Source organism: Prinia subflava (assembly GCF_021018805.1).
Source record: "Prinia subflava isolate CZ2003 ecotype Zambia chromosome W unlocalized genomic scaffold, Cam_Psub_1.2 scaffold_22_NEW, whole genome shotgun sequence".
Classification (NCBI taxonomy): domain Eukaryota; kingdom Metazoa; phylum Chordata; class Aves; order Passeriformes; family Cisticolidae; genus Prinia; species Prinia subflava.
This window is the reverse complement of record NW_026960606.1, coordinates 3381762-3406224: the sequence shown is the minus strand read 5'-3', so window position 1 is coordinate 3406224 and position 24463 is coordinate 3381762. Positions and strand designations below refer to the sequence as shown.

Here is a 24463-nt window from a genome sequence, read left to right as displayed (position 1 = left end):
ACACTGAGGACACCACGTCACCGTGGAACTCCCCCGTTTTTGCAGTTCAAAAAGTAGACAAAAATAAATGGCGGCTCCTCCACGACCTCAGACAGATAAACAATATCATTGAAGATATGGGATCTCTCCAGCCAGGGATGCTGTCCCCAACCATGCTCCCACGAGACTGGCAATTGGCAGTCATCGACATCGAGGACTGCTTCTTTCAAATTCCCCTACACCCTGACAATGCCCAATGGTTTGCGATCTCAGTCCCTAACATCAACCGAGAAGCCCCGAGGAAACGCTACCATAGGAGAGTTCTCACACAAGGGATAAAGAACAGCCCAGTAATCTGCCAATGGTATGTCGCTTCCTTTCTGTCCCCGGTCTGTGCAGCCGCGGAAAAGGCCATCATCCATCATTATATGGATGATGCCCTTGTGTGTGCCCCCAGTGACGATGTACTAACCCATGCGCTAGACCTGACAATCAATGCATTAGTTGTTGCAGGATTCGAGCTGCAAGAAGACAAAGTTCAAAAGATGCTGCCTTGGAGATACTTGGGTCTCGAAATGGGAAAGTGGACCATTGTTCCCCAAAAATTTGCCATCAAAACAAAAATTGGAACCCTCACAGAGGTCCATCAACTGTGTGGGGCATTGAATTGGGTGAGACCCTGGCTGGGTCTGACCACCGAAGACCTGGCCCCCCTCTTCGATTTACTGAAAGGGGGAGAGGAGCTGAGTTCTCCTAGGTCCCTTACCCCAGAGGCACGGAAGGCATTAGAAAAGGTACAGGTCACCATGTCTACACAGCAGGCAAACAGGTGTGAACCTGACCTGCCTTTCAAATTTATCATCATGGGAAAGTTGCCACATCTCCATGGGATCATTTTCCAATGGGACAAAGAAGCCAAGAAGGACCACGGCTGGGGAGACCCTCTCCTGATAATAGAGTGAGTTTTTCTCAGCCACCAATGGTCGAAAAGAATGACAAGGCCACAGGAATTGGTGGCTGAACAGATTCAGAAGGCTAGAATCTGAATCAGAGAGTTGGCCTGATGTGACTTTGAGTGTATTCACATTCCAATTGGTTTACAATCAGGCCAAATTACAAAAGCTATGTTAGAACACTTGCTTCAAGAAAATGAAGCCTTGCAGTTTGCTCTAGATTCCTTCACTGGACAAATTTCAATTCACAGACCTGCCCACAAAATTTTTGATTCAGCTGTCCAATTTACATTGGCTTTAGAGAGTGTTTGGAGCAAAACGCCTTTGAAGGCTCTGACAGTTTTCACAGATGTATCCAGAAGATCTCAAAAGTCATTCCTGACTTGGAGAGATCCTCAAACTCTGCAGTGGGAGGCAGACATCGCTGAGGTTGAAGGATCACCTCAGGTAGCTGAGTTGGCCGCAGCGGTCAGGGCTTTTGAAAGGTTCTCCGAACCCTTCAATTTAGTAACAGACTCTGCATACGTGGTGGGAGTGGTATCCAGATCAGAGCAAGCCATCTTACAGGAAGTGTCCAACATAGCACTTTTGCAACTGCTCTCGAAGCTTGTAAAGCTAGACTCCCACCGGGAGCAACCCTTTTTTGTGATGCACACAAGATCACATACTGATTTGCCTTGGTTCATTGCTGAGGGAAACAGAAGGGTTGATGCTCTTGCTGCCCCTGCAGCAGTGGCCCCTTTGCCTAACATCTTTGAACAAGTGAAAATCAGTCACCAATTGTTTCATCAAAATGCACCTGGGCTAGTTCGCTGGTTCCACATCACCTGGGAACAGGCCAGAGCCATTGTGACCACATGTCCCACCTTGTTTTGGTGGGTGGCTTTTACCTTTGTATTAAGTGGTACTGGAATCTTGTCTCAGGGTGATGGGGGCAGGGCAGTTTGGTCCTAGCAGGGAACTCACTCTCCTCAAGGACACTCTCTTCGAGCTCCAGGCCCAGAGAATAAACAACATGGAAGAAAGAAGGCAAGCAGGAAGGATGAAACGTTGTGATTGGGAGTTGTTGATTGGACAGGGGACCATTGTATGCAAATGGACTGAAACTTATAAAAGGGGGGAGATCTCGTGACTAGTCCTCTTTCGCTTCCATCTTGGAGCCATCCGGGCATACATCGCCACTGCTGTGGCTCTGGTGCTGCCAGGGTGTGGCCTTGAAGGCCTCTAATAAATATTCACTTTGTTCTTATAACTCTGTCTAGCCTCTGTTTCAGCCCTTAAGGCATCAATAAAGCATCTGGTTCAGGCTTTCTCCTTCATGGGCATCCCAAAGGCTTTGAAGACAGACAACAGGCCCATGTATCGCTCCTAGGAGTTCCGCAGCTTCCTGCAACAATGGGGAGTGGGACACAAGAAAGGCATCCCCCACTCCCTGACAGGTCAAGCCATGGTGGAGAGGACCCACCGAGAGATCAAACGGGTCCTTGACCAACAACAACAGGTTTTGAAGGCAGAATCACCTTCAATCTGACTGGCCAGGGCTTTGTTCACAATCAATTTTTGGAACTGTTCCTATGAGTCCCTCAACCTGCCAGCCATCTGCCACTTTGGGGCCAACGAGCAGCTGGCCGTGAGAGCCAAACCACCAGTGCTAGTCAGAGACCCTGAGACCGGACGGCCAGAGGGACCTCACAATTTAGTCACATGGGGACGTGGATACACCTGTGTGTCCACCCCCACAGGCCTGAAATGGGTGCCTTCCAAGCGGGTGAGGCCCTATGTCCCGAAAGTCTCAGGAGAAAGAGAGAACACCCCCCAGGTCACGGTGGCCTCCTTGAGAAGGAAAAAGGCATGAGCTAGCCTTGTGGGAAGAGCTTCCCTTTCCCCCTCTGCCCTGACCCAGAAACTAATTATGTTTTATTTCAAGTTTCCCTTAGTTGCCCTGGACCATACCTCAACCCAAGCCAAGTCTCTTTTGACCGCTCTCTTCGTGTCACTGATGCTAATTGCCAGTCTCATCTCGCCAACCACCGGATGGATTGTTCCTCACCCCAAGGCAAACGTGTGGGCCACCCTAGCTAAATCCATGGGGCAAGACCACATTTGCTATTTCCTCAGCCTCCGCCACTGATCCTCTGTCAACCTGTCTCGTGGGGATCCCGTTCAGGCCAGACAAGTTCCCACCTGGCCTCCTTGGACTCACGGCACGTGTCAACTGCAAGAAGCCCCCGGTCGAGTTCTTAATTTCTTTCTTGAACATAAAGTTACCCTGCCTGTTCAGAACCCTTTGGTATTATGGAGAGTTTATGTTCCTACCCTATCCCAACTGCCAGAAGAACCCATTGAGTTAGAGATTCTTGGTTCTTCCAATGCTTCCTATTGTGTTCAGTTTGTTTTCACCCTTCCCAGGGGCCAAGAAAAGTTGTTTAACTCAGTTCTCCAAATTAGAAGGGTGTACACTCCTAGAACGTGGTGCAACAGAATTGCCCATGTGAAGATGGCTTCCACCCTAAATTATAAACCTTTGGCCCTTCCTAAGGGAGGCTTCCTTATTTGTGGAGACTGGGCTTGGGCAGGCATCCTCCCTCGCCTGACAGGAGGTCCTTGTACTTTAGGCCGGTTGGGCCTGTTCACACCTAACAAAACTCACATAATGGATTGGCAAAAGAAAAATTCTACCATGAAATTGGCTGTCCAAAAAAGAGATCTGAGACAACTTGACCCAGACTGTGACTCCGAAATTATTTATTAGTCTAAACCGAAAGGCGTTGCCATCACAGTCTTTCTTCCGTGGCTCTCGGCAGCAAAAGGCCTAGGTGAATTGGGCCACCTAGTGTTGGGTGGCAAAACAGGCAAATTTAACATCTAATGCTCTGGCCGACGTCCTGGCTGACGAGAAAATAACGAGACAGGCAACACTTCAAAATCAGGCGGCACTTGACTACCTCCTCCTCCTGCATGGCCACCAATGCGAGGAATTTGAGGGGCTGTGCTGTTTTAATCTCTCTTCCAAGGCTGAGAACATCCACAAAACCATCAACAAAATGAAAGAGATGGTCGGCGAGATCAAGAGAGAGACTGAAGACTGGCTGAGCGGGCTGTTCAAAAACTGGGGGCTCTCTGGTTGGGTCAGTTCAATTTTAAAGACCGGATTATTGATTTTGTTTATTATTATTGTTGCTTTGATTACACTCAGTTTAGTTAAGAAAATGATTTACAGACTGATTTCAAGTGCCACAACCTCCCATGAGGTGAACCAGGTCATCTCTCCCAGCGGTCCTGAAGAAATTGAGCTGGAGGAGATAAGTGACCCTAAAGAGCATCACTACTTACCTCCAAGCCAATGGCCAGCCCAACAGGCTGGTTTCACTGACTCATACCCAGACTGTGAATCCTCATTTTGAAAAGAAGAGGGAGATGTTGTGGTGTGGTTTTGTTCATTTGTTTCATGTGAGTTTACTATGTTAAATGGTTTGTTCTTTGTACCCCTATTTCCACTTCCACTTGGTTGTACCCTGGAATTCCCCTTCCTTCAGTTACCTGTCAATCCCCTACTCCCCCTCCTTGGGAGCCTGCCTGTCATTTTGGAGCCTCTCCCCTGAGCTAGAAAGTTCTAAGAAGGGCATCAAGTGATAGGTCAGGACCAAAGGAGGTCCCTCCTTCCCCTACTGGGTTGGTTCCCAAGAATGCCTGTTATCCCCAGAGCCACTCCCAAATCACCCCTGATTGGCTGATCCCTTGCCCCTTCCCCTTTCTCCACCCACCCCACCCCCCGTAAAAGCTGCTGTTAGCCAGCAATTGTGCCCCTGCTAGAGCTGAGGAGGTCTTGCAATAGACACCAATAAACTCTTGGGACAACTCTGCAGAGTCCTCCCTTCCTTCCTTGCCTCCTTCCACCTGTGTCCTCTGGCACTGCTCCGGACAAGGACTCACTGGGTTGGTCCAGCTTGGGTGCCTTGCTGGCCGTGCCGAAAGTCGCCGTAGTGCCAGAGCTAGCCAGGCAGGCTTGAGAAGGTACCTCAAGCAAGCAGGCACTGCGACAGGCTCTGGTCCACACTTTCTTCAGACGGCAGGTGCTGATAATTTGGCATATCAATAGCAGGGTCTTCTTCACATGTTCATTGGATGTTATCCCAACCAGACAGTTAAATTGCAAGCATAACTATATAGCATGAGTAAGCAAAAACATAAAATCTATATCCTTACAGCAGAGTTATTTTAACATTATACATGTAACTTTCATTTTAATATTTATGAAAAGCCAATATTTTAATATGTATCTATAACAATCCTCCTTCCCCCCTGGATCTGCACCAGGAGCAGCCTCCCCTTCAGCAAATGTCGCAGCTGGCTAGAGCCACCTTGTCCCCAGGCAGCAGAGGCAGAAGGGTCAGGACAGGAAGGGTCTGCAAGGGGGCTGAGTCTGGAGAGGCATTTCCATGGATTCAGTCCTCAGATCCAAGAAATGCCCCCACGACATGGGTCCCTGCCTCCTGGATCAGAACAAATCTACAGCACCTGTCCCCTCCACACTCATTTAAGTTCTACTTTTAATTTATTGATTAAATGTTCTGCAGCAAGTGTTCTGCAGTCACAAATCAAATTATGCTGATGAAATTAGTTAGATCAAGGTACTACTTTTCTTTTGAAATGGGCCATTTGATGCTGCAAAATGTCACCAAATGAATCTTTCTGAAAGTAGATTGCTCCTCACAAGTAGATTTTTCTTGCCAGATGCTGATGTAAATGCTCACAAATCTTGGAAGATTTCCAAGAGATGTGCAACTTGCTGCCACTCCAGGACTCCTCCCCTCCCTCCTACCTGTTATCACACAGGACAGCTCATGTGAGGGCAGATGTGAGAGTCTGGCAAGACATGAAGGATGTTATTAAAATTTGTCACAATGAACAACTGTTCCCTCTGACCCTGCAAGAGACTCCTTCACAGGCAGCCACAATCTCACATTGTGTCCTGGGGAGAACATCTGCTAACACTTGAGAACTCCTGAGTTGCCACATTTATACCCAAATTTATACCCAAACAGACAAGAACACTTCAACTAAAGCCCGTGTGCGGATGTGTCTGTAGGTACCCACATATCTCACTCCCTGCATCAGCCTTGTCCAGTCCTGTGCCTTGCTCTTGGTGCTGTGTCATCTGCTCTGTCACCCTCACATGCACTTTTTCAAAACCTGGCCAATTTCTCACATTTCCTCTCCTTCTCTGCCAGAAGTGGAAGAGATCACCCAGATGCAATTTCAGCAAACAATAAATCCCTTTATCAATGGTGCTGCGCTGAAAGTCAGTAGATGGAAATTTGAATCTGGTTTTCCAGCTTCTACAGCATTTCTTTCCATAAGATCATTAAACTGCAGGCTCAAAATTACAGTTTAAATCATGTCTTTTTGCAGAAAAGTCTAAGCTTCAAACAATCAAATTGTGATTCATAATCTGTCATTTTCAGTCAATATATCATGTCTAGCAAACATTGATTTACATGTAAGATTACAGACTTTGTGGTTGTATTTTCCAAAGCTATTCAGTAGCAGCAATCATAGCCAACAACTGATAGGTATTTTTTCTAGTACACACAAATTAATCTTTGCTAATTTGACCCTAAATTACAAAAGTTTCATGATTCATTTTCCCATACAAAATTGCTGATTGGTGTAGTTTCTTGGTCACATCGTTCTTCTCCTGCATCTTGTCCTCTGACTATTAAACTCTTTGCTCATATCACATTCTTTCAAAGTTTACTTCCTTTGTATATTTGCTTGAAATGCAGACTTGCCTTCTCCATTTTTACCTGTCTTTTAGCTTTGACTCTCTTGCAAAATATCTTCTCATCTGTTAAATTCTTTAAACACATCAGTCTTGGTTTGGAAAGACAGGTATCTGTCAGGGAAAACTCGAGTTTCTCTTGGAATGGAGAATGTAAAACCCCCTCCCTCCAAATTATTACAATTTTGCAATTAGGAGCTTTCAGGCAAAAAATATGGGAATAGGAATAACAGTTCTTTACTAGGAATATTAAAAAAATACAAATGCGGTAATACAAGAAAAAAAAAAAAGCAAGCAAACAAACAAAAGTCCTGACAGAGTCAGGAATATGACCTGACACCTGTAGTGGTGTGTTAATGAGATCTTTATATTTTATAAGTTTTTCTAAGTTCTTTGCAAGATGGTTTGTTCCTTGTACCCCCCAGTTTTGCCTTCCTGATAGTTGCCCCTGGAACTCCCCCAGTAACTGTTAGGTGTCAGTCCTTTCCCCCCTCCTCCCTGGAGCCTGCCTGTCACCTCAGAGCCCTGCCTCAGAGCTAGAAAGTTCTGTGAGGGGCTTCGAGTGATTGGCTAGGTTTGGGGAAAAACCCCTCCCCTCCCTTGTGTCTGGTCCTCGTTTGTGTCAGTCACCTTCCTAGCCTCTCCTGTGTTGAACCCTATTGATTGTACCCTCCTCACCACCCTCTGTACCGCCCCCTGATAAAAGGGGGTCTCAAAAGCCAAAATCGGCTCGGTCTGAGCAGTTCTTGGCACATGGGAAGGCTCCGCCCAACCCCTCAATAAACCCCCTTGGATTTACTCAACTGGCTCCTCCCTTCATTCTCCGCCGTCGTCTGCCCCTTGACACCTGTGCCTCGAAGTCTTGTCGGTGCCAAAAACCCACTGGATCGGCTTGGCTTGCGCTGCTCGTCAGCCTTACCTGCTGCTTGCCGTGGTGCCTGAACTAGCCTAGGCAGGTCGGGACCGTGTTCTGAAAGGCACTGCGACAGACACCCTGTCAGCCAGGGTGTTGGAAGCAGTCCAAATAAGCCCTCCTGGAGTGGCAGATGTGGTTCTGTTGGACTAGAGATAGACAGGGTTCAGGAGTGGTAAGATGAGTCCAGTCTTCCTCTGTGAATCCAGTGGAAAAGAGGATGCCTAAAGTCTCTGGGTCCCCATTTTTATCTGGGTAGGGAATGGTTGGCTCCTTCCCACTGGGTGGTGCATCTCACAATGGGATGATGTAATGTGTCATGTCACTGGTGAGCCTTAATGGCCAATTATCAGAAGATATCCCTCGCCCCCAGGGTGGACAGTTGATGAAAGAGATAAGAAACATTGCCCCACCTGGTTTTAACAGCTGGTCTATTATCAGAAGGCATCTTCCCCCCTCCCCCCTGGAGTTACAAGAGATAAAGAAAAAAGAAACCATCCCCCAACTGCTTTCTACAGATGAAATAGAATACACTTTTTTTTGGTTACATAATCCAAGACAACATCCTTCTGTGTGACGTCTGCACATCCAAACCCGACATCCTACTGTAAGAGTCGGCCCGAAAATCCCTCATCTGCCTCACGACTGTCAGAGGCTGAGACCCCCATGGACCCTGGGCCACAGCACAGGAGAGATCCAAGCTTCTCCCTGCAGCTGCACCCACTGGACCAAGACGCCCTCCTCAGGGACCCGTGCATGAAACAATGGGGGACGGTTACGGTTTCTGGCCATGTTTGCGAAGGGGTGTTTCTGTACTGACCGTACTTGGTGAGGCCTGAGCTGCACCGCTCCCTCTATTGTGAGAGAACACCTGCGATGCCCACGAGACCTCCCCCCCTTCCTGGCACCTTGCCTCTCGCTTCAAAAAGAACTATAACAACCCCACCAAAAGAGCAGGCTTCTGAGGCCTCCCCGACGGACACGACGGCTCCATTGACCTGCGTGCCACGAGGACTGCGAAGGTGGTCTTAGGCTTCCAGCGTCACAAGGACTCTCGTCTGTCGGTTGGTAGCTATCACCCTTTTCTTTACCCCTCTCTCTCTCTCTCTCTCTCTTTTCTCCCCCCTTCTCTACTATCGCATAATTGTGTATATCAATAAAGATACAATTGATTTCACTTGAATTAAGTTATCATTGCCTCTTTTTGCACTCTGAAATCAAAATGAACCATCACGACCATCCTTTAGCTAGTGACATTAAATTGGCGTCACGATGACAGGGTCCTGATTGACAGAGGGGTTGCAGGTTGTCTATAGTCTGTACTAGGAAGAGGAAGATTAGCCTCAGCCGCACCTAGCCCGTCACTTCGGTGAACGAAGCTAGAAAGCAAGGGGGGCTTTTCTGATTCTTCGCACACTGTAGACACCTAGGTAAAAAGCATCCCTATACTCTATTGAGGTGTATCTGTCTTCAGGATTTCACAAAAGATCTCCTAGTGCAAAAAGAGAAACTGTTTTGTGTGTGTGAACTGTCTTGTTGAGAGAAGGGACACCTTGACGTAACTAAACAAGTGCCTCAGCAGACAGGTTTCGTCCCTTCACCCACCCCAGGGAAAGAGGTGAAAGCAGTGTAGCTGTGTTAATACAATCAAATATTAACTCCCTGTTGTGGCTTTTTAATCACCTCCACAAAATGACTGATGACAATACACATAGAACCGCATTTTATGCACTGTTAGCAAAACACAATTGCAAGCCATCTACTGGTGGTGAACTTGGGCTCAGGAGCATTGGATCAATCTTGAAAGTGTGATAAATAGGATTTCCTCTTTACAAAGTGAACTCAAATATAAAATTGCCAAAGACAAAGCAGTAATTTGCTCTGTCTTGGGAGCGTGTCTCACAGCTGCAATTGATGATCGCCATAAGCAATATGAGGAAGACAAAGCTGTGATAGACTCCCTCCAAAATTTAGTAAAAATATTACAGAGCCAGCTAAATGAAGAACGCAATGAAAATCACATACTGAGAAATGCTTTAAGAGATGAATATTGCAAAAATCAAATGAATTCTGACTCCTTAAAGGAGACAGAACAAACTGACACACTTGACACTAAACAAATTTACCCACACAAAAATTGGAAACAGTCAAAAATTGTGGTGAATACTGCTGTCCTCATTTGAGGCCCCTAATTAAAACAGAATTCAATTATATTAATGATGACGACTATGACCCACATATCACTACCAAAGAAACCCCTTTTGCAGCCACAGAGTTAGTTAGACTGAAAAAAGAATACAGCAGGCTTCCACATGAGACAGAGACAGAATATGTCTTCCATGTGTCTCTCACAGGAGGAGACCAAATCAAATTGACTGAACAGGAAGCCAGTGGATACTGGGTTCACAGAGTCTTTTTAACAACAGGAGACAAACGTAGTGCATGGTCCGTAACCCAACGGGCTGCCTTTTGGGCAGGCGGAATTAATGCCTTGGAAAGGGGTGATCCTGTAGCTATTCCCAGCACCCCCGATAACATACTGGAGAGTGTACAAAAAGCCGCCTGCCTTCAAATGATACATGAAAGGAAATTAATTCCTGGATATGACTCTCCTATGCAATTGCCTGTGAAGCCCGAAATTATGATCCCTTTAATCCGTGGGCTTCCAGAGTTCTTAAAACCAACTGCAATTGCTTTACAAAAGACCATTACTGCACTAAGTCCTGTAGAAAGACTTGAGAGATTTCTTGGCAACCCCAGCGAAAGAAATCCATCTAATGACCAAAATTCCAGCCCGAATTCAACTTCTTCCCATGCCACAACCGCTCAAACCAATTCAACTACTAATGATCATAAAGTCTGGGTTTGGAGCGAAATTGCAGTTGAATTAATAAATTACTGTAGACAATACGGGCCAGTTTCCACACCACAAGACACTTCACAGAAAATCAAAGGCATCAGAAATGTTAAAACTACTAGAAATGAAAACTCAGACAAAGGAAAAAACATCTCTACACGTCAACACTGGTGGCTATTAGGCGTTAAAAGAGGGGTGCCCAAAGATGTCATGGATGGCTTGCCGCTAGACAAATTGCAGAAAATAATCTCAAACTGGCATTTTAAAAAACCAAGTTTGCCAGCTCTAGCCATTGGCAAGAAAACACAACCTAGCACACACACTTCTGATGATGATCTGGGCAGTGAGCCCAGAAATAATCAAACAATTCAAAGCACTGCACCCCCCGCCACACAGCAAGCAAACAACAAGTCACATCAAAACCCCCCCACTCAAGACCTAATTGACTTCAGCAGTGAACCAAAAAAGGTTTTTCACTGAGACCATTACTTAAAGGTGAGCGAAGTAATGGTTTTTGGATTTATCTCAGAATGCTCACAAAAACAGAAAAAGGAGACCTAATAATCACAGCCATCACAGGTCCCAAAAGAGCACCCATAAGTTACCTAGTTGACACTGGTGCTCAAATCTCTGCTTTAACAATTAGAGATGCACAAAAATGTGGAGTTGTGCCAACAAAAAAGAAATACTGTGTTTTAAATGCACTTGGAATATCTGAAGTTATGAGAGCAGCTCTAGTAAGAATTCTCCTGCCAGGAGATGAAAACATGCTCTCTATAGACATAGTGATAGGAGACATTCCATACAGTCTCCTAGGGCTAAATGCAATCATTGGCAAACAATGGTTTGACACCGAGGGGAATCTCTGGTCTTTTGGCACACCAATGCTCAACATTAGATTGCTTCAAACAGCACCACCATTACCACACAGCAAAGTGACAAATGTCAAACAATACCCACTTGCGTTAGGAGCCAAAGAAGGAATAAAACCAGTGATACAAGATCTAAAAGAACAAGGAGTTATAGTACACACACACTCTCCCTATAACTCACCAGTCTGGCCTGTCAGAAAGCCAAACGGCAAATGGAGACTCACAATAGATTTCCACAGACTGAATTCAAACACAGAGCCCCTAACAGCAGCGGTTCCAAATTTAGCTGAATTAATAATATTAATTCAGGAAAAAGCTCACACAATCATGGCAACTATAGATGTCAAAGACATGTTTTTCATGATACCTTTACAACCAGGTGACAGAGATCGATTTACTTTCACCTGGGAAGGCCAACAATACACATTCACCAGACTCCCCCAAGGGTATCGACACTCTCCCACCCTTGCACACCATGCTCTAGCCCAAGAATTGGAAAAAATACACATACCTGACAATATAGGTGTTTATCAATACATTGATGACATTCTTGTAGGTGGGGAGGAGGTAGAAGAAGTGGGAAACGCCCAGCAGAAAATAATTTCCCACTTAGAAAGCCTTGACTTAAAAATCCCACCTGAGAAAATTCAAAAACCTTCCAATGAGGTAAAATTCCTGGGCATTTGGTGGAAAGCAGGTATGACCTGTATTCCACATGACACTTTAACCTCTCTGGATCAGATTAAAATGCCACAATCCAGGAAAGAACTGCAACAAGCTTTAGGATTACTAGTGTTTTGGAGAAAACACATCCCAGATTTTTCAATAATTGCCAGACCCCTTTACAACTTGCTGAGAAAGGGAAAAAATTGGGAATGGGGTGATTCCCAAGAGGAGCCTTTACAACTGTTAATTTTTGAAGCAACAGCACACCAGGCACTTGGTCCCATTCACCCCACAGATCCTTTCCAAGTAGAATGGGGTTTTGCTAACTCAGGATTGTCAGTACACATCTGGCAAAGAGGTCCTGAGGGACCCACAAGGCCTGTTGGTTTCTTTTCCCGTGGTTTCAAAGATGCAGAAAAGAGATACACTGTTTGGGAGAAAGGGTTGTTTGTAGTTAGTTTAGCTCTTGTAGAAGTAGAAAAGGTCACACGACAACAGCCCATTGTCCTGAGAGGTCCCTTTAAAGTCATCAAAGCAGTCACTGCAGGAACTCCCCCACCATAAGGGGTGGCACAGAGGGCCTCAGTGAGAAAATGGTATGCCCAAATAGAACATTACTGTAATATGTTCTCCATAACTGAAGGGGCTGTAAAGAACTTACCCATACAAGAAACAGAAAACTTGGATAACAGCCAAGAGAAACCAGTTCCAGTGATCAAAGTAGCTCCCTCTTTCACACCCGAGCAGTCAGCAAACTCCTGGTTCACAGATGCTTCAGCCAAGAGAGAAGGAAAGGTATGGAAATACAGAGCTGTTGCTATTAACACTTCCTCTGGTGAACGTATTATCACAGAAGGGGAGGGCAGTGCTCAGGTGGGTGAGCTCATAGCAGTCTGGAGTGTTTTTGACCGAGAAGCACAGAATACTTCTCCTGTCTGTATTTACACTGACTCCTATGCTGTGTTCAAGGGATGCACTGAATGGCTTCCTTTCTGGCAACAGAATGATTGGGAAGTTAACAGGGTCCCAGTATGGCAAAAGGAAAAATGGCAAGAAATTCTAAACATTGCAACCCAAGGAGACTGCCATTGGGTGGGTGCCAGCTCATCAGGGAGATGAGAATCCTGCAGGAGAGTGGAACAACAAAGCTGATGAGCTAGCAAGACTGAGTCCCCTGAAAAATAACCAAATAGCTGAAGACTGGGAGCACCTGTTAGAATGGTTGCATGTGAAAAGACAGCACACTGGTATAAAAGATTTGTACCAGGAAGCCCTTGCTCGCGGCTGGCCAGTCACCAGAGAAATGTGTAAAACATGCATATCAGCCTGCAGCCAATGCCGCAAACGATTAGAAAGACACCCTCTGGAAGATGACCCCCTGCACCTCAGAACAGGTAAAGGTTTATGGGATGCTTGGCAGGTAGACTACATCGGTCCCTTTAAGAGGTCAGGAGGTAAGCGTTATGTGTTAGTAGGAGTAGAAATAACATCTGGATTAGCTCAGGCCAATGCATTCAAAAGAGCTACAGGAGAAAACACTGTTTCAGCACTACAAGAGTGGTTTGGAACCTTTCCCAAACCACAAGAGGTCCAATCTGATAATGGGTCTCCTTTTACTGCTAAAGTGGTGCAAGACTGGGCGAAAAGTGAAGGTATCAAATGGGTTTTTCACACCCCCTACTATCCCCAGGCAAATGGAATCATAGAAAGGACAAATGGTCTCTTGAAACCATTTCTAAAACCACATGAAGGAAACTGGGATCTCCGCCTGTGGGAGGCAGTGAAAAGTGTCAATGACAGATGGGGGGTAAATGGATGCCCCAAAATCACTGCTTTCTGCCCGAAAGCCCCAAGCCTAATCCCCTCACTGCGGGGACCAGATGACTAAAAATCCAGCTCATTACCCTGGACAACCAGTTCTAGTGAATCTCCCTGCTGTCGGAGATGTACCACTAGTACTGAAAACTCCTCTGAATAAATTTGCGTGGGTTGCATCTGATGCCCTAGGGAAGGAGCATCGGATAAACACACGTTGGATAGTCCCTACATTTTAACTGCTCTGCCCCTTAGTGGCAGATTTTTGTTGTGTTTACTTTCAACAGATGGCTGAAAGAAGATGACACAGACCATGCTAAAGCTAGTGATTCTTCTCTGTGCCCTTCTACAACTCTGTGGCCAAGAACCAGCTGAGTGGCCATGGACCGAAGCCACCTACAGACACACCACCACCATGGGGTCTTACTCCAGCCTCGGGGGACATCGCCCGACCTTGGCAACGGTGGTACTGCATGACTCTAAACCATATTGGCCAAGTGAATGGAGGTGGGATCGGAATGCTCACTCACACGCCTTGAGTGGAACCGTAGGTGAAAAGATCCAGGTGTCATGCAGAAAGGTAGAAGGGTCTCTTTATGAAAAGGCTTCCTCAGTTACAGTTGCTGGAAAATTTCTAGAGCCAAGTGAAATGAAAGCTTTGCACCCCAAACTCACTGCAGAATTCTGTTCCACAACTAAATGGAAATGCATTAAACAAATTCCCTTTAGAATATGCTGCCGTCACACACAGGATCCCAAGATTGACAATGCAGTAATTACAAAAGAGTGCAAAACTGAACCTGCCGACTGCTGGTATAATTTTACCCTAACCCAAACAATGGATGTATCATGTAGTTGGTTCAATAACTCGGCAAACCGGTTAGGTCTGAGAGGCTTAGCACATAAATTTAAAATAAATGCCATGGCTAGGCCCATACTGAGTACAACAGCTCCATTTGTCATAGAAGTAACAGAGAGCACACCCATTACATCCCGGATCGTAGAAATAACTCAGAGCACTCCTATCACATCCCAAATAGTAGAAACAGTAGAAAGCACTTTTAGCCGTTCCACCACACCACAAATAGTACACACAATCACACCGCAAAAGGTAGCAACAACATCTCAAAAGACAGAGACAACTACCTTCAACCATTCTGTCACTTCCAACTCACAAAACCTAATTAACATCGAATGGCCATGGTCCCAAGCTTTTACTCACTTTACTGGATCCATGGGAAATGTGAAAGGTTTGAACCTGTTAACTGTTGTTATGCATGATAATCAAGTGTACACTGGGTGGGAGTGGGAACACCGAGATAGGATTTGGCAACTACAAGGGAGGATAGGAGAAAGAATTAGTGTAGGCTGTCGGATGATTAATGGAACTGCTCAACACAAAGCAAATCAAATTACTGTTTCAACAGACCAGGCAAGGTATGGCAGGGTTTGCACGTCCCCTAGCGTACAAGATTGTTGGTATGATTTTTTCTTAACACAAACTGTAGAAGTAGTTTGTCTTTGGGCCAGCGATGATGAAGGGCTCTCTGTAAAGTTTAAAATAAATGCTGTAGCTCAACCTGTTACTGTCAGCCCTAGCACTCAAGCAAAACCACCAGTTGCACTAAGCCCAAAAATCTTCAAAATTGGACCATATATAATCAGGAAAACTAGACAACAACAATTATTGTTCAATCCGACATGGTCTCTTAAACAAGTTAAGTTATTGGTGCAAACTAACGTCTCTGAAATTCAGCCTGCTTGTTCACCTTTCTTGCAAACTTCTTTTGAAGGATGGACGACATGGTTGCGAAGGCGCAGCCCCCCTGAAAGGCGCGTGCTAAGAGACGTCACTGGTGCCATAGGAACAGGATTGGGAATCTTGAACAGCATTGACTCAGAGGTATTAATGAACAAATTAGCTGCCTCAGCTAGAGATTTGGCCAAATTACAACACCCTCTACGGTAGTCCTTATTGGCTTTAGGAACAACTCAATGGCTTTTGTCCAACATATTGCCTAATTGGGAAAACGTAAACGTAAACGTAAACGATCACAATTTGATAATTGATGCACTTAATGTTACTCAAAACAATATCTCTCTGGCTCTCAGCTGTGTCCAAGCTCAATTGTGGATGCAGTCGGTTGCCGCCTCGATCATAAGAGAAGGCGAAGAAGGCATTTTCCCCACTGAAATTCGGAAAATAATTTGGGATAATGCCAATGATTTTGAAAAAGATTTCCAATCCTGGTGGAACTTAGTGAATTTCACTTACAATTCAGTAACAAATACAGCTACAGCTTTTGTGTTAACTATCAGCAATGCTTCAGTGAACACAATTTTCCCCATCATTGCATTAGGACTGAACCATGATGGAGCTACTCTCTACCCTCTCAAGCATAGGGAGTGGGCCCGTCAAGTCGGTAAAAAATGGCAAACTGTTAACTTAGAGTCCTGCATCGTCCGAGAACAACAAGGATTTATCTGTGAAAGTAACGCAATCGCAGCACGAGACATCTGCTTAGATACAGAACAGAATATCTGTCACTTTGAAATACATCCTAATGAGACTTCTGAAACAGTTCTTGTGTATATAGGCAATGGATGTGCATGCTTTAGGACTGCTTGTGATGTAGTAACCATAGAGAATGTTATACTAGAAACTAAAAATCATTCGAATTTTTGTGCTTGTAACTTTACCAAAATAACAGCCTGTGATTTCTCATACTCAGCTCCAGTTACATCTTACCAGCTTCTGCAATCTAACTACACACTGATCCACAAGCTATGGCCTACTCCGATTGGGATGAATCTCACCTTAACAAAACAATTCTTGCTTCACCAAGACTTAATTAGGATTTTAAAGAAAATTAAGAAAAACGGACAAAAGACTTTTATAACTGTCCATCACAATGTGGAAGAAATCCATCGTGTTCCGGAAAGGGTAAGAAAGGATACCAAGCACAGGTGGATGGATACTCTCTTTGGGTGGTCGCCCACAGCTACAAGTGTCCTGAATAAATTGTCTCATCCCATCGTTGTTCTTTTGATTTTAATTTTGATTGGTTTTGTTTTATCAGCAATCTCATTCTTTTTGAATTGGAGAGTGATGAAAGAGCTGAAACAACTAGACTCTGTAATGTATGCACACAACTTAGTGTACATACCTCCCCCGATAGATACACGTATTTAAAGATATTGACACAACACAAACTATACAAGTAGGCCATAGCCGCGGACTGTGAAATGGATTTTGCCTAAGTAAGACAAAGAAATCTTAGAGATACATATATTTTAAACCAATTATGTATTTTGATTTTTTGTGATTTGTGTTGATCATTTTTAAAAATTTCTTCGTGTTACTTGAAAATTGTTTTACAATAATTTTTGTTTTGATTGAAAATTGTTTTAATTAATATCACTATAATCTTATTTTGAAAAAATTGTTTTAAGACTTTTGCTTTGAATACTTGAAAACTGTTTTAATTAATAATATTATGATTTTAATTAATATTGTTAAGATTTTGTCTCGATTATTTGATTTTGTGAATCGTTTATCATCATGATTTGTTTAAGAATTTTATTAATCAATAATAATTATCATTTGGATTTGTTTTGAAATTTTAATATCATTGGATTTGTTTTGTCATAGTGATTTGTTTTGAGATTTTAATAATCAATATTAATCATCATGGTATCTCTTGTTTTTTCTTTTCCCTTCTCTATTTCTTTTTTCTCTCTCTCTTTCTCTTGTCTCTATTTTCTGGGGTATACTACTGACACTGACAATGAGTCCTGAAGACTTCAGAACAATGCAACAAACTCGGCTGATGGAGCTCTCCTGCCGACCAGTCATGAGTCACGGGGTGGTGTAAGAGTCAGTCCGAAAATCCCTCATCTGCCTCATGACTGTCAGAGGCTGAGACCCCCATGGACCCTGGGCCACAGCACAGGAGAGATCCAAGCTTCTCCCTGCAGCTGCACCCACTGGACCAAGACGCCCTCCTCAGGGACCCGTGCATGAAACAATGGGGGACGGTTACGGTTTCTGGCCATGTTTGCGAAGGGGTGTTTCTGTACTGACCGTACTTGGTGAGGCCTGAGCTGCACCGCTCCCTCTATTGTGAGAGAACACCTGCGATGCCCACGAGACCTCCCCCCCTTCCTGGCACCTTGCCTCTCGCTTCAAAAAGAACTATAACAACCCCACCAAAAGAGCAGGCTTCTGAGGCCTCCCTGACGGACACGACGGCTCCATTGACCTGCGTGCCACGAGGACTGCGAAGGTGGTCTTAGGCTTCCAGCGTCACAAGGACTCTCATCTGTCAGTCGGTAGCTATCACCCTTTTCTTTACCCCTCTCTCTCTCTCTCTCTCTCTTTTCTCCCCCCTTCTCTACTATCGCATAATTGTGTGTATCAATAAAGATACAATTGATTTCACTTGAATTAAGTTATCATTGCCTCTTTTTGCACTCTGAAATCAAAACGAACCATCACGACCATCCTTTGGCTCGTGACACCTACTCACAAAACAACTTCACCCTGATTGTTCAGAGCAGACAGGCAGCACCTCTCCTGCCCTCCCTAAAGAAACAATTCCCACCCTTTCCCTGTGCCTTGCCCTGGAGGTTTCTGTTTCCAGCCTCACCAGAACCTCAGCTCTCTCACAGACTGAGGGCAGCTGTCCCAACCTTGCCTCATGCCCAGATGAAGAGTGACTGCACTAAAGGTTCTGCTGTGGTGGTTTCCAGGTGTGCAACACAAACCCAGCTGTTTATGTCCAGGACAGGCTAGTTGCAGCCTGGCAGGACCATGAACAGGCTCCTGACACAGAGGAGGGACTGGACCATGACATGACCAGGTGCAGGGTGGGTTCACCCAGGGGCTCAGCTCACTGCCATAACAATTAAAATTAAAACCTTGATGAGGAAGGGCCACTTGTGCATGTGCAGAGCCAGCACCCTCCCCAGGGGATTATTTTATTACCTGTCTGCTGATACGTGGTTGTTTTATTAATAGAAAGGATCACACACAGCCTGGGGTAAATTAAAATTCTAATTCTGCTATTCCATGTCATTGTAGAATATGAGAATGTGCCAGGCTGTTTGATTTGGTTTCTAGCAAAGCAGGCTAACAATCTTCCTTCCAAGCCATTAATTCAGATATTCAATAAGCCTAACATAACTGGACTGGCTCATTAAAGCAATTTGAGGTAACCTGCACTCATTAGAGCAGCCACCACCTATATACCTGTGACAGCAGCCTTGTTTTCAGACAGCATCAGAGATGACCTGCTGTGCCAAATGCCTCTTCTGTCTCAGGAAAAGGTCAGGGAAATAGCAAAACCTTGATTTGCTCAGGTTTTGAAATCCATTTAAATGCAAGAGTATTATAACATTTTGAGTATCTTTTTTTCATCCAGAAAAGGATTATTTAACTAGATGAAGGGAAATTCTTCAGTAAAGACAGTACCGTGATGATAGTCGTGCAGGACACAAGTTTACAGATAAAACTGATAAACTCCCTGCTATATCTGTTGGAAAGGACAGTTTAACCATTCAGGAAAGGAAATAGAGGAAGGACAAATTATGAGTGTGCTGTAATTAAAACAATAAGAACCAACCTGTGACCTTGGTATGCAGCCCAGGCTGCCATCAGTGTAGAAAGCAGCTGCAGAGAGCTCCTGCTCATTTGGGGAAAAAACATAAAAATCTTTCTGTGCTTAATAAAAAAGGACACTAAAAAGAAGGTACAAAGACAACTGAGGCAGCATTTTGCCTTTAAGCAGGGACATTTACAGGTGTACCTGTAAATGTGATGAAGCTTAGAATAATTAAGCCTTGTGGAATTGCATTTTATTGAAATGGTATGCTCTGTGTCCCCCCTGGAAAGTGTATGGTTTATCCCAAGTCTGTAACCTCCCCAGCAGTATCGTGTCTCTGTAACCCCATTGGCCTGAAGATCCATCCACGCCCACTTTGAATCTCCCTGTTAAGAGTGCAGGGGGAAGTGGGCTCTCTCTCTTTGCCCTGGAGGCCTCTGGAGGCTCTGCTCCTCTCCCCTTCCCTCTCCCCTTCCCTCTCCCCTTCCCTCTCTCCCCCTCCTTCCCCCTCTCCCTCAGTAACCATGTTGCCTTCACGGGGTCAAACTCCAAATAAATCCTCACCTCATCAGCACCTCACCAGCCATCTGAAGTCTCTCTGCCTCCCTGCATACAAACACCAAAGAACCTAGGGCCCGGGGGGCTCCCAGGGAACCTCCCCCGGGGACCCCCCAAATCCAAACTGCAACAAAGCCTGGCCCTTGAACTACATCAACCCATTTCAGTAGCTGGAGGTGAAGCACAAAATTCTTGAGTGAGACTAAAGCAGAGGATTTATTCCTCCAGCAGAGGAATTAAGTAGCTTAACACAAAGTACCTTCTATGGACTTAGCACAATTGAAGAAAGTGTTGTTCACCTGATATAGGGGAGGCAGGCATGCAGCAGACTTTTGACCCTCTGCTACACAGTAAAATCAACTGCAAGTAATCTGCATTATTTTGTTGCATGTTTGCTGTTTCCTAAACAAAACTCTGTTTCTTCAAAGTCAGGTTCACACCCAACATTGAATAATGGTACCTGCAGTGCCTGCACTGCAGGCTCACAGCAGGCTGCTGCCCTCCTGACACCCCTGCCTCTGAATTACCTCTGAGTTCACAGCAGATGGAAAAGTTTGTTAAACTGAATTTATTAATTTTTTTTTTTCATTTCAAGCCACTATATCTCATATACTCAAGCCACCAGAGCTGGGAGAAGGACCTGGTATGTGGCTGGAGGGTTCTGGGAGTAGAACCAGAGTTTTCCTACCTTCAGTGTCTCTCATTTGAACTAAGAAAACTCACTTTAGCTGGAGAGAACAACACATCCTCTGTCCTCCCTGTGGGCTGGCCCAGCTCAGGCTCATCTCTGCTTTCCCTCACTCCCCAAGACAGATCCTTCCATTTATTCATGGAAAGAAACTGACTTTCAAAGGGACTGCTCAGAGAGAAGTAAGGAGAATTTCATCCGGTAACTTTCTGAAAACACTTCTAAAGTTCTTCCTCGATTTATTTTTAGAAGGCCTCCTGAGAAACCTGCTAAATAATTATCTCTTTCTTATTTTGTTACTGTAATGTGAATACTTAATCTATTCCTTAGTAACCACTATATTACAAGGGAATAAAGTGCTGCAGTGGGGTTCCAGAGAGAATTGAAGCACTTCCTTCCACTGAGTCACCTACACAGGGCTCTGGGGTGGCTCTAATCCCATTTACTGTCACTACACCCCAGACAAGGTTTTCTACAGCTCTGGAGTCTCTGGGGGAGCATCAGAAGGAACCAAGGTGGTGGTGACAGCAGGAAATTCTCAGCCAGAAAAATCTTTAGCCCTTTTTGAGAGCTTTCTACCCTTGAGCTCAGCAGACAGATCAGAGGGAGCAAAGGCCCCAAAGCTCCACAAGCATAATACTCTCAGAATTACTCCTTACAATTAAGCTGTGCTGTCTGGGAGACTATCAAGTAATTGTTGTAGAACTGTACCAGATACAGGCTTTGAAACAATGCAGCCTGTGTTCTCAAAATCCATCTTCCCTTCAATAAATGCTGTTTTCAAAGTGAATAGATTTTATTTTGGTTTTCCTAAAAAACCAGTGTGCTCCTACTTGCTGCCAAATTTCAGTTTTAACTTTTAAAGATTTTCCTGTCTGTGTCAATTAGAATTGTGACCACATCTTGGTTTCATTTTCCTTCCACTTTCTCTCTGGCCAAGGAAATCCACATAATTTAAATTCATTAACATTTCCTGTTTTCCTTCTGTATACAGAGAGATTTTAGGTATTAAAACATGGAAATCAATAAATCAAGACAAAGACAGTGAAGACACACAATTATACAGTATTTTAGTGTATTTCAGCCTTATTTCAGTGAAACAAAAGAAACTCCTCCACTCTGCAGAAATTTGCAAGTGAGCAAGCAGAATAGGAGTTGGGGGTATTTTAGTGCTCCAGGCTTGGAATTTGATCAATGAGTTACCTCTAGGAGTGTCCAAGGAGCCTCAAAGCACAGATTTATCCACACTCTGAGGGGATGGATGTGTCTGTTTGCTCTGCCCTGGGTTTTCCAGGAGCGCTGCTGCAGGAGTCAGCCTGATGGAGGGAATGTGCATTTTCCATCACTGCTATTCTTATCTGTCCTATTTTGTCTTCAAGGAAGAGGGATAAACCTGTAATAGCAGCTCTCAAGCATTTTAGCTCCCTCCTGGATGTTCCTTCTCTCTCCCCCAGACCATTAAACATGGAACTCCCCCCTCAAAACTCAAATGTGGATGATTTTCCCTTAACTGGAACAATGGAACTCCTCTTTCCACCTTCCTCTCTCATTTTTAACACTCTTCATTTCAATACAATCAGCACTTGCCCAAGCATTCAGAAAGTATCAGCATAATAAAGTACAAAGCTGGAATTCATCATGGTGAAGAACTGATAGCAGGTAGGATGTCTTTATAAAGATAGGTTACAATCAAGCCAATCAGTCTCCAAACTACTCTACAGAGAAAAATTCCATTTCTGACATCAGGAGGAATTTTCCCTGCCTGTTGTCATCCCTGAGGGTGAAGGAGACTCTTGGAAAAATGGAACAGTGTTCAAAATACCAGCAGATCACATGCAGCACAATCATGCCTTCAAATTCACCAGGTCACCAAGCCCACTCACTGAAAGCTAGGATCTGTTTAAATATTGTCATTGTGAAGTGGATATAACTTCATTATGTCCAAAAGGCACTTAAAACACAGAAGCCTTAACCATCTATCTGTGGAATGTGCTCCAATCTCACTCCTCAGTGAGACTGAAGGAATTAGCACTGCTCTGAATCACACATCAGGATGGAGTCTCATTAGACTCCTGAGAGGTTGATTACAGTGTCACATTCATTAGGTCAGAAGTGTTATGAAAAAGTTTCCTGGTCGGGAGGTGCTGGGCTGCCCCTGTCCTGGCCCCGTGGAGGACGGTCGCCCCGTCCCCCCGGGAGAAAGCGCAGAACACGCATTGGCATGTTAAAAGAGCTCTGGGAGTGCAGCCCCCTTCCTCCCAGTTTGTGCCATCGCCCAGCCTTGTGGAGGAATGGGGGTTTTTCCTGGTTGTAATCCCCACACCCTAGCAAGTTTGAAGACGGAGGGAAGTTGCCCGGAAGGGAAAGGCGGCATTCTCCTACCTCATTAAAATGTGAAAAGGAGTGGCTCCGGCCTTGATGGCCTGGCCATTGTTCTCTGTAACTACTCTTTTTAGCAGAAATACCTCTGCTGTGACCAGGACAAATGCATATGCATTTGTATATGCAAATAAAACTGTCCCTGTGAATCCTGGGAGGTTTTTTGGGGAAACTGCACCCTGGGACAGGAAGCTGGATTCGTCAGAGGAGAATTGGATAGTGCCCTGGCCGAGCGGGGGGTGGATGCACCCCCTGGCCTGGTTTGAAGATTCGCCATGACCGGTGAGGAGCCTGAATGGAATGGGAACCGGCCAGCTGAGCTGACTGAGACAGACAATGGGAAACTCTCGAAGGTTTCCCTGAGGGTAAAGAGCTGACTCTGCACCCCTGCAGCAGACTGCTCATCCGCCCTGCCTCCTGATAGTTGACCAGAGAGAACCCCTAGCTGTTCCTATGGGAACAAGGACTCGGCATCTACTGCTTGCAGTGGAATGATGAACTGGGACAGCACCTGCTCCTTCGGATGGCTGCAGCAGCGTGGAAAACTCCGATTGGACTCTGCAATCCTGCTGATGACTTTAATAATGAGCTGATCACTTTAATAAAGAGCTGAATATTAATAAAAGCATATGCCCTGTTCTTTTCAATGATGAAAGATGTTACAATGAAAAAAATAAAACAAAATACTTTATATCCTTAATTCAAACACTGTATTAACACTGCACACTTTAAAAGTACATTTTTAAACACACACACATATATACAGTGAATCTATTTGTTATCTAGCCTTCTAAACACAAACTTGTAATGAAAGATTTGCACTGGGGCTACGATCAGTACCAGATTTGTGTTTCAGAGGCACAAAGTCAGGACATACTTCACAATTCCCACCTTCTTCCATTCCACAAACACTTTCCTAAATAGCTATGTACACTGACACCTTATTTAAAAAATAACTGAGATAAGCCTCTGCTGAAGAAGAGGGCAAGGTGTAATCAAGATTTTTTGGTATTTCAGCTGTCCTGCATTTTTCACATCACTCTGCCTTCTAACAATTACACTCCACTGCAGGGCACATAGGCAAATATATCCATCCTGAGAATCCCTCACTGCCAGGGTTGTGGGTGACAGCTCCGTGTCCTGAGCACTGTCACTCCCCAGTGCCACCTGGGCAGAGCCACCTGGGCAGAGCCACCTGGGCAGGGCAGCCTCCTCCTCCTCCTGGGGCATACCAGGAACCTTCTCATCACCCACCAGCAATGGTCAGGCTTTTCCTGGTGATCCATTCTGCTCCACTTTGATATTCTCCCTAACAAAGCAGTTTTACCAGCCAGCAGCTATCCACATCTTGAGCTACCAAACGCTATATATTATTTCTTTTTATTAAACCTCTTCTAG

At 44.8% G+C, this 24463-nt stretch overlaps 1 protein-coding gene across 1 annotated transcript in view; it reads right to left on the bottom strand.

Moving 5' to 3' along the window:
• LOC134564843 (uncharacterized) overlaps positions 1 to 24463 on the bottom strand; it is a 171072-nt gene that overhangs the window by 34156 nt on the left and 112453 nt on the right. The gene's annotated exons all lie outside the window — the stretch shown is intronic.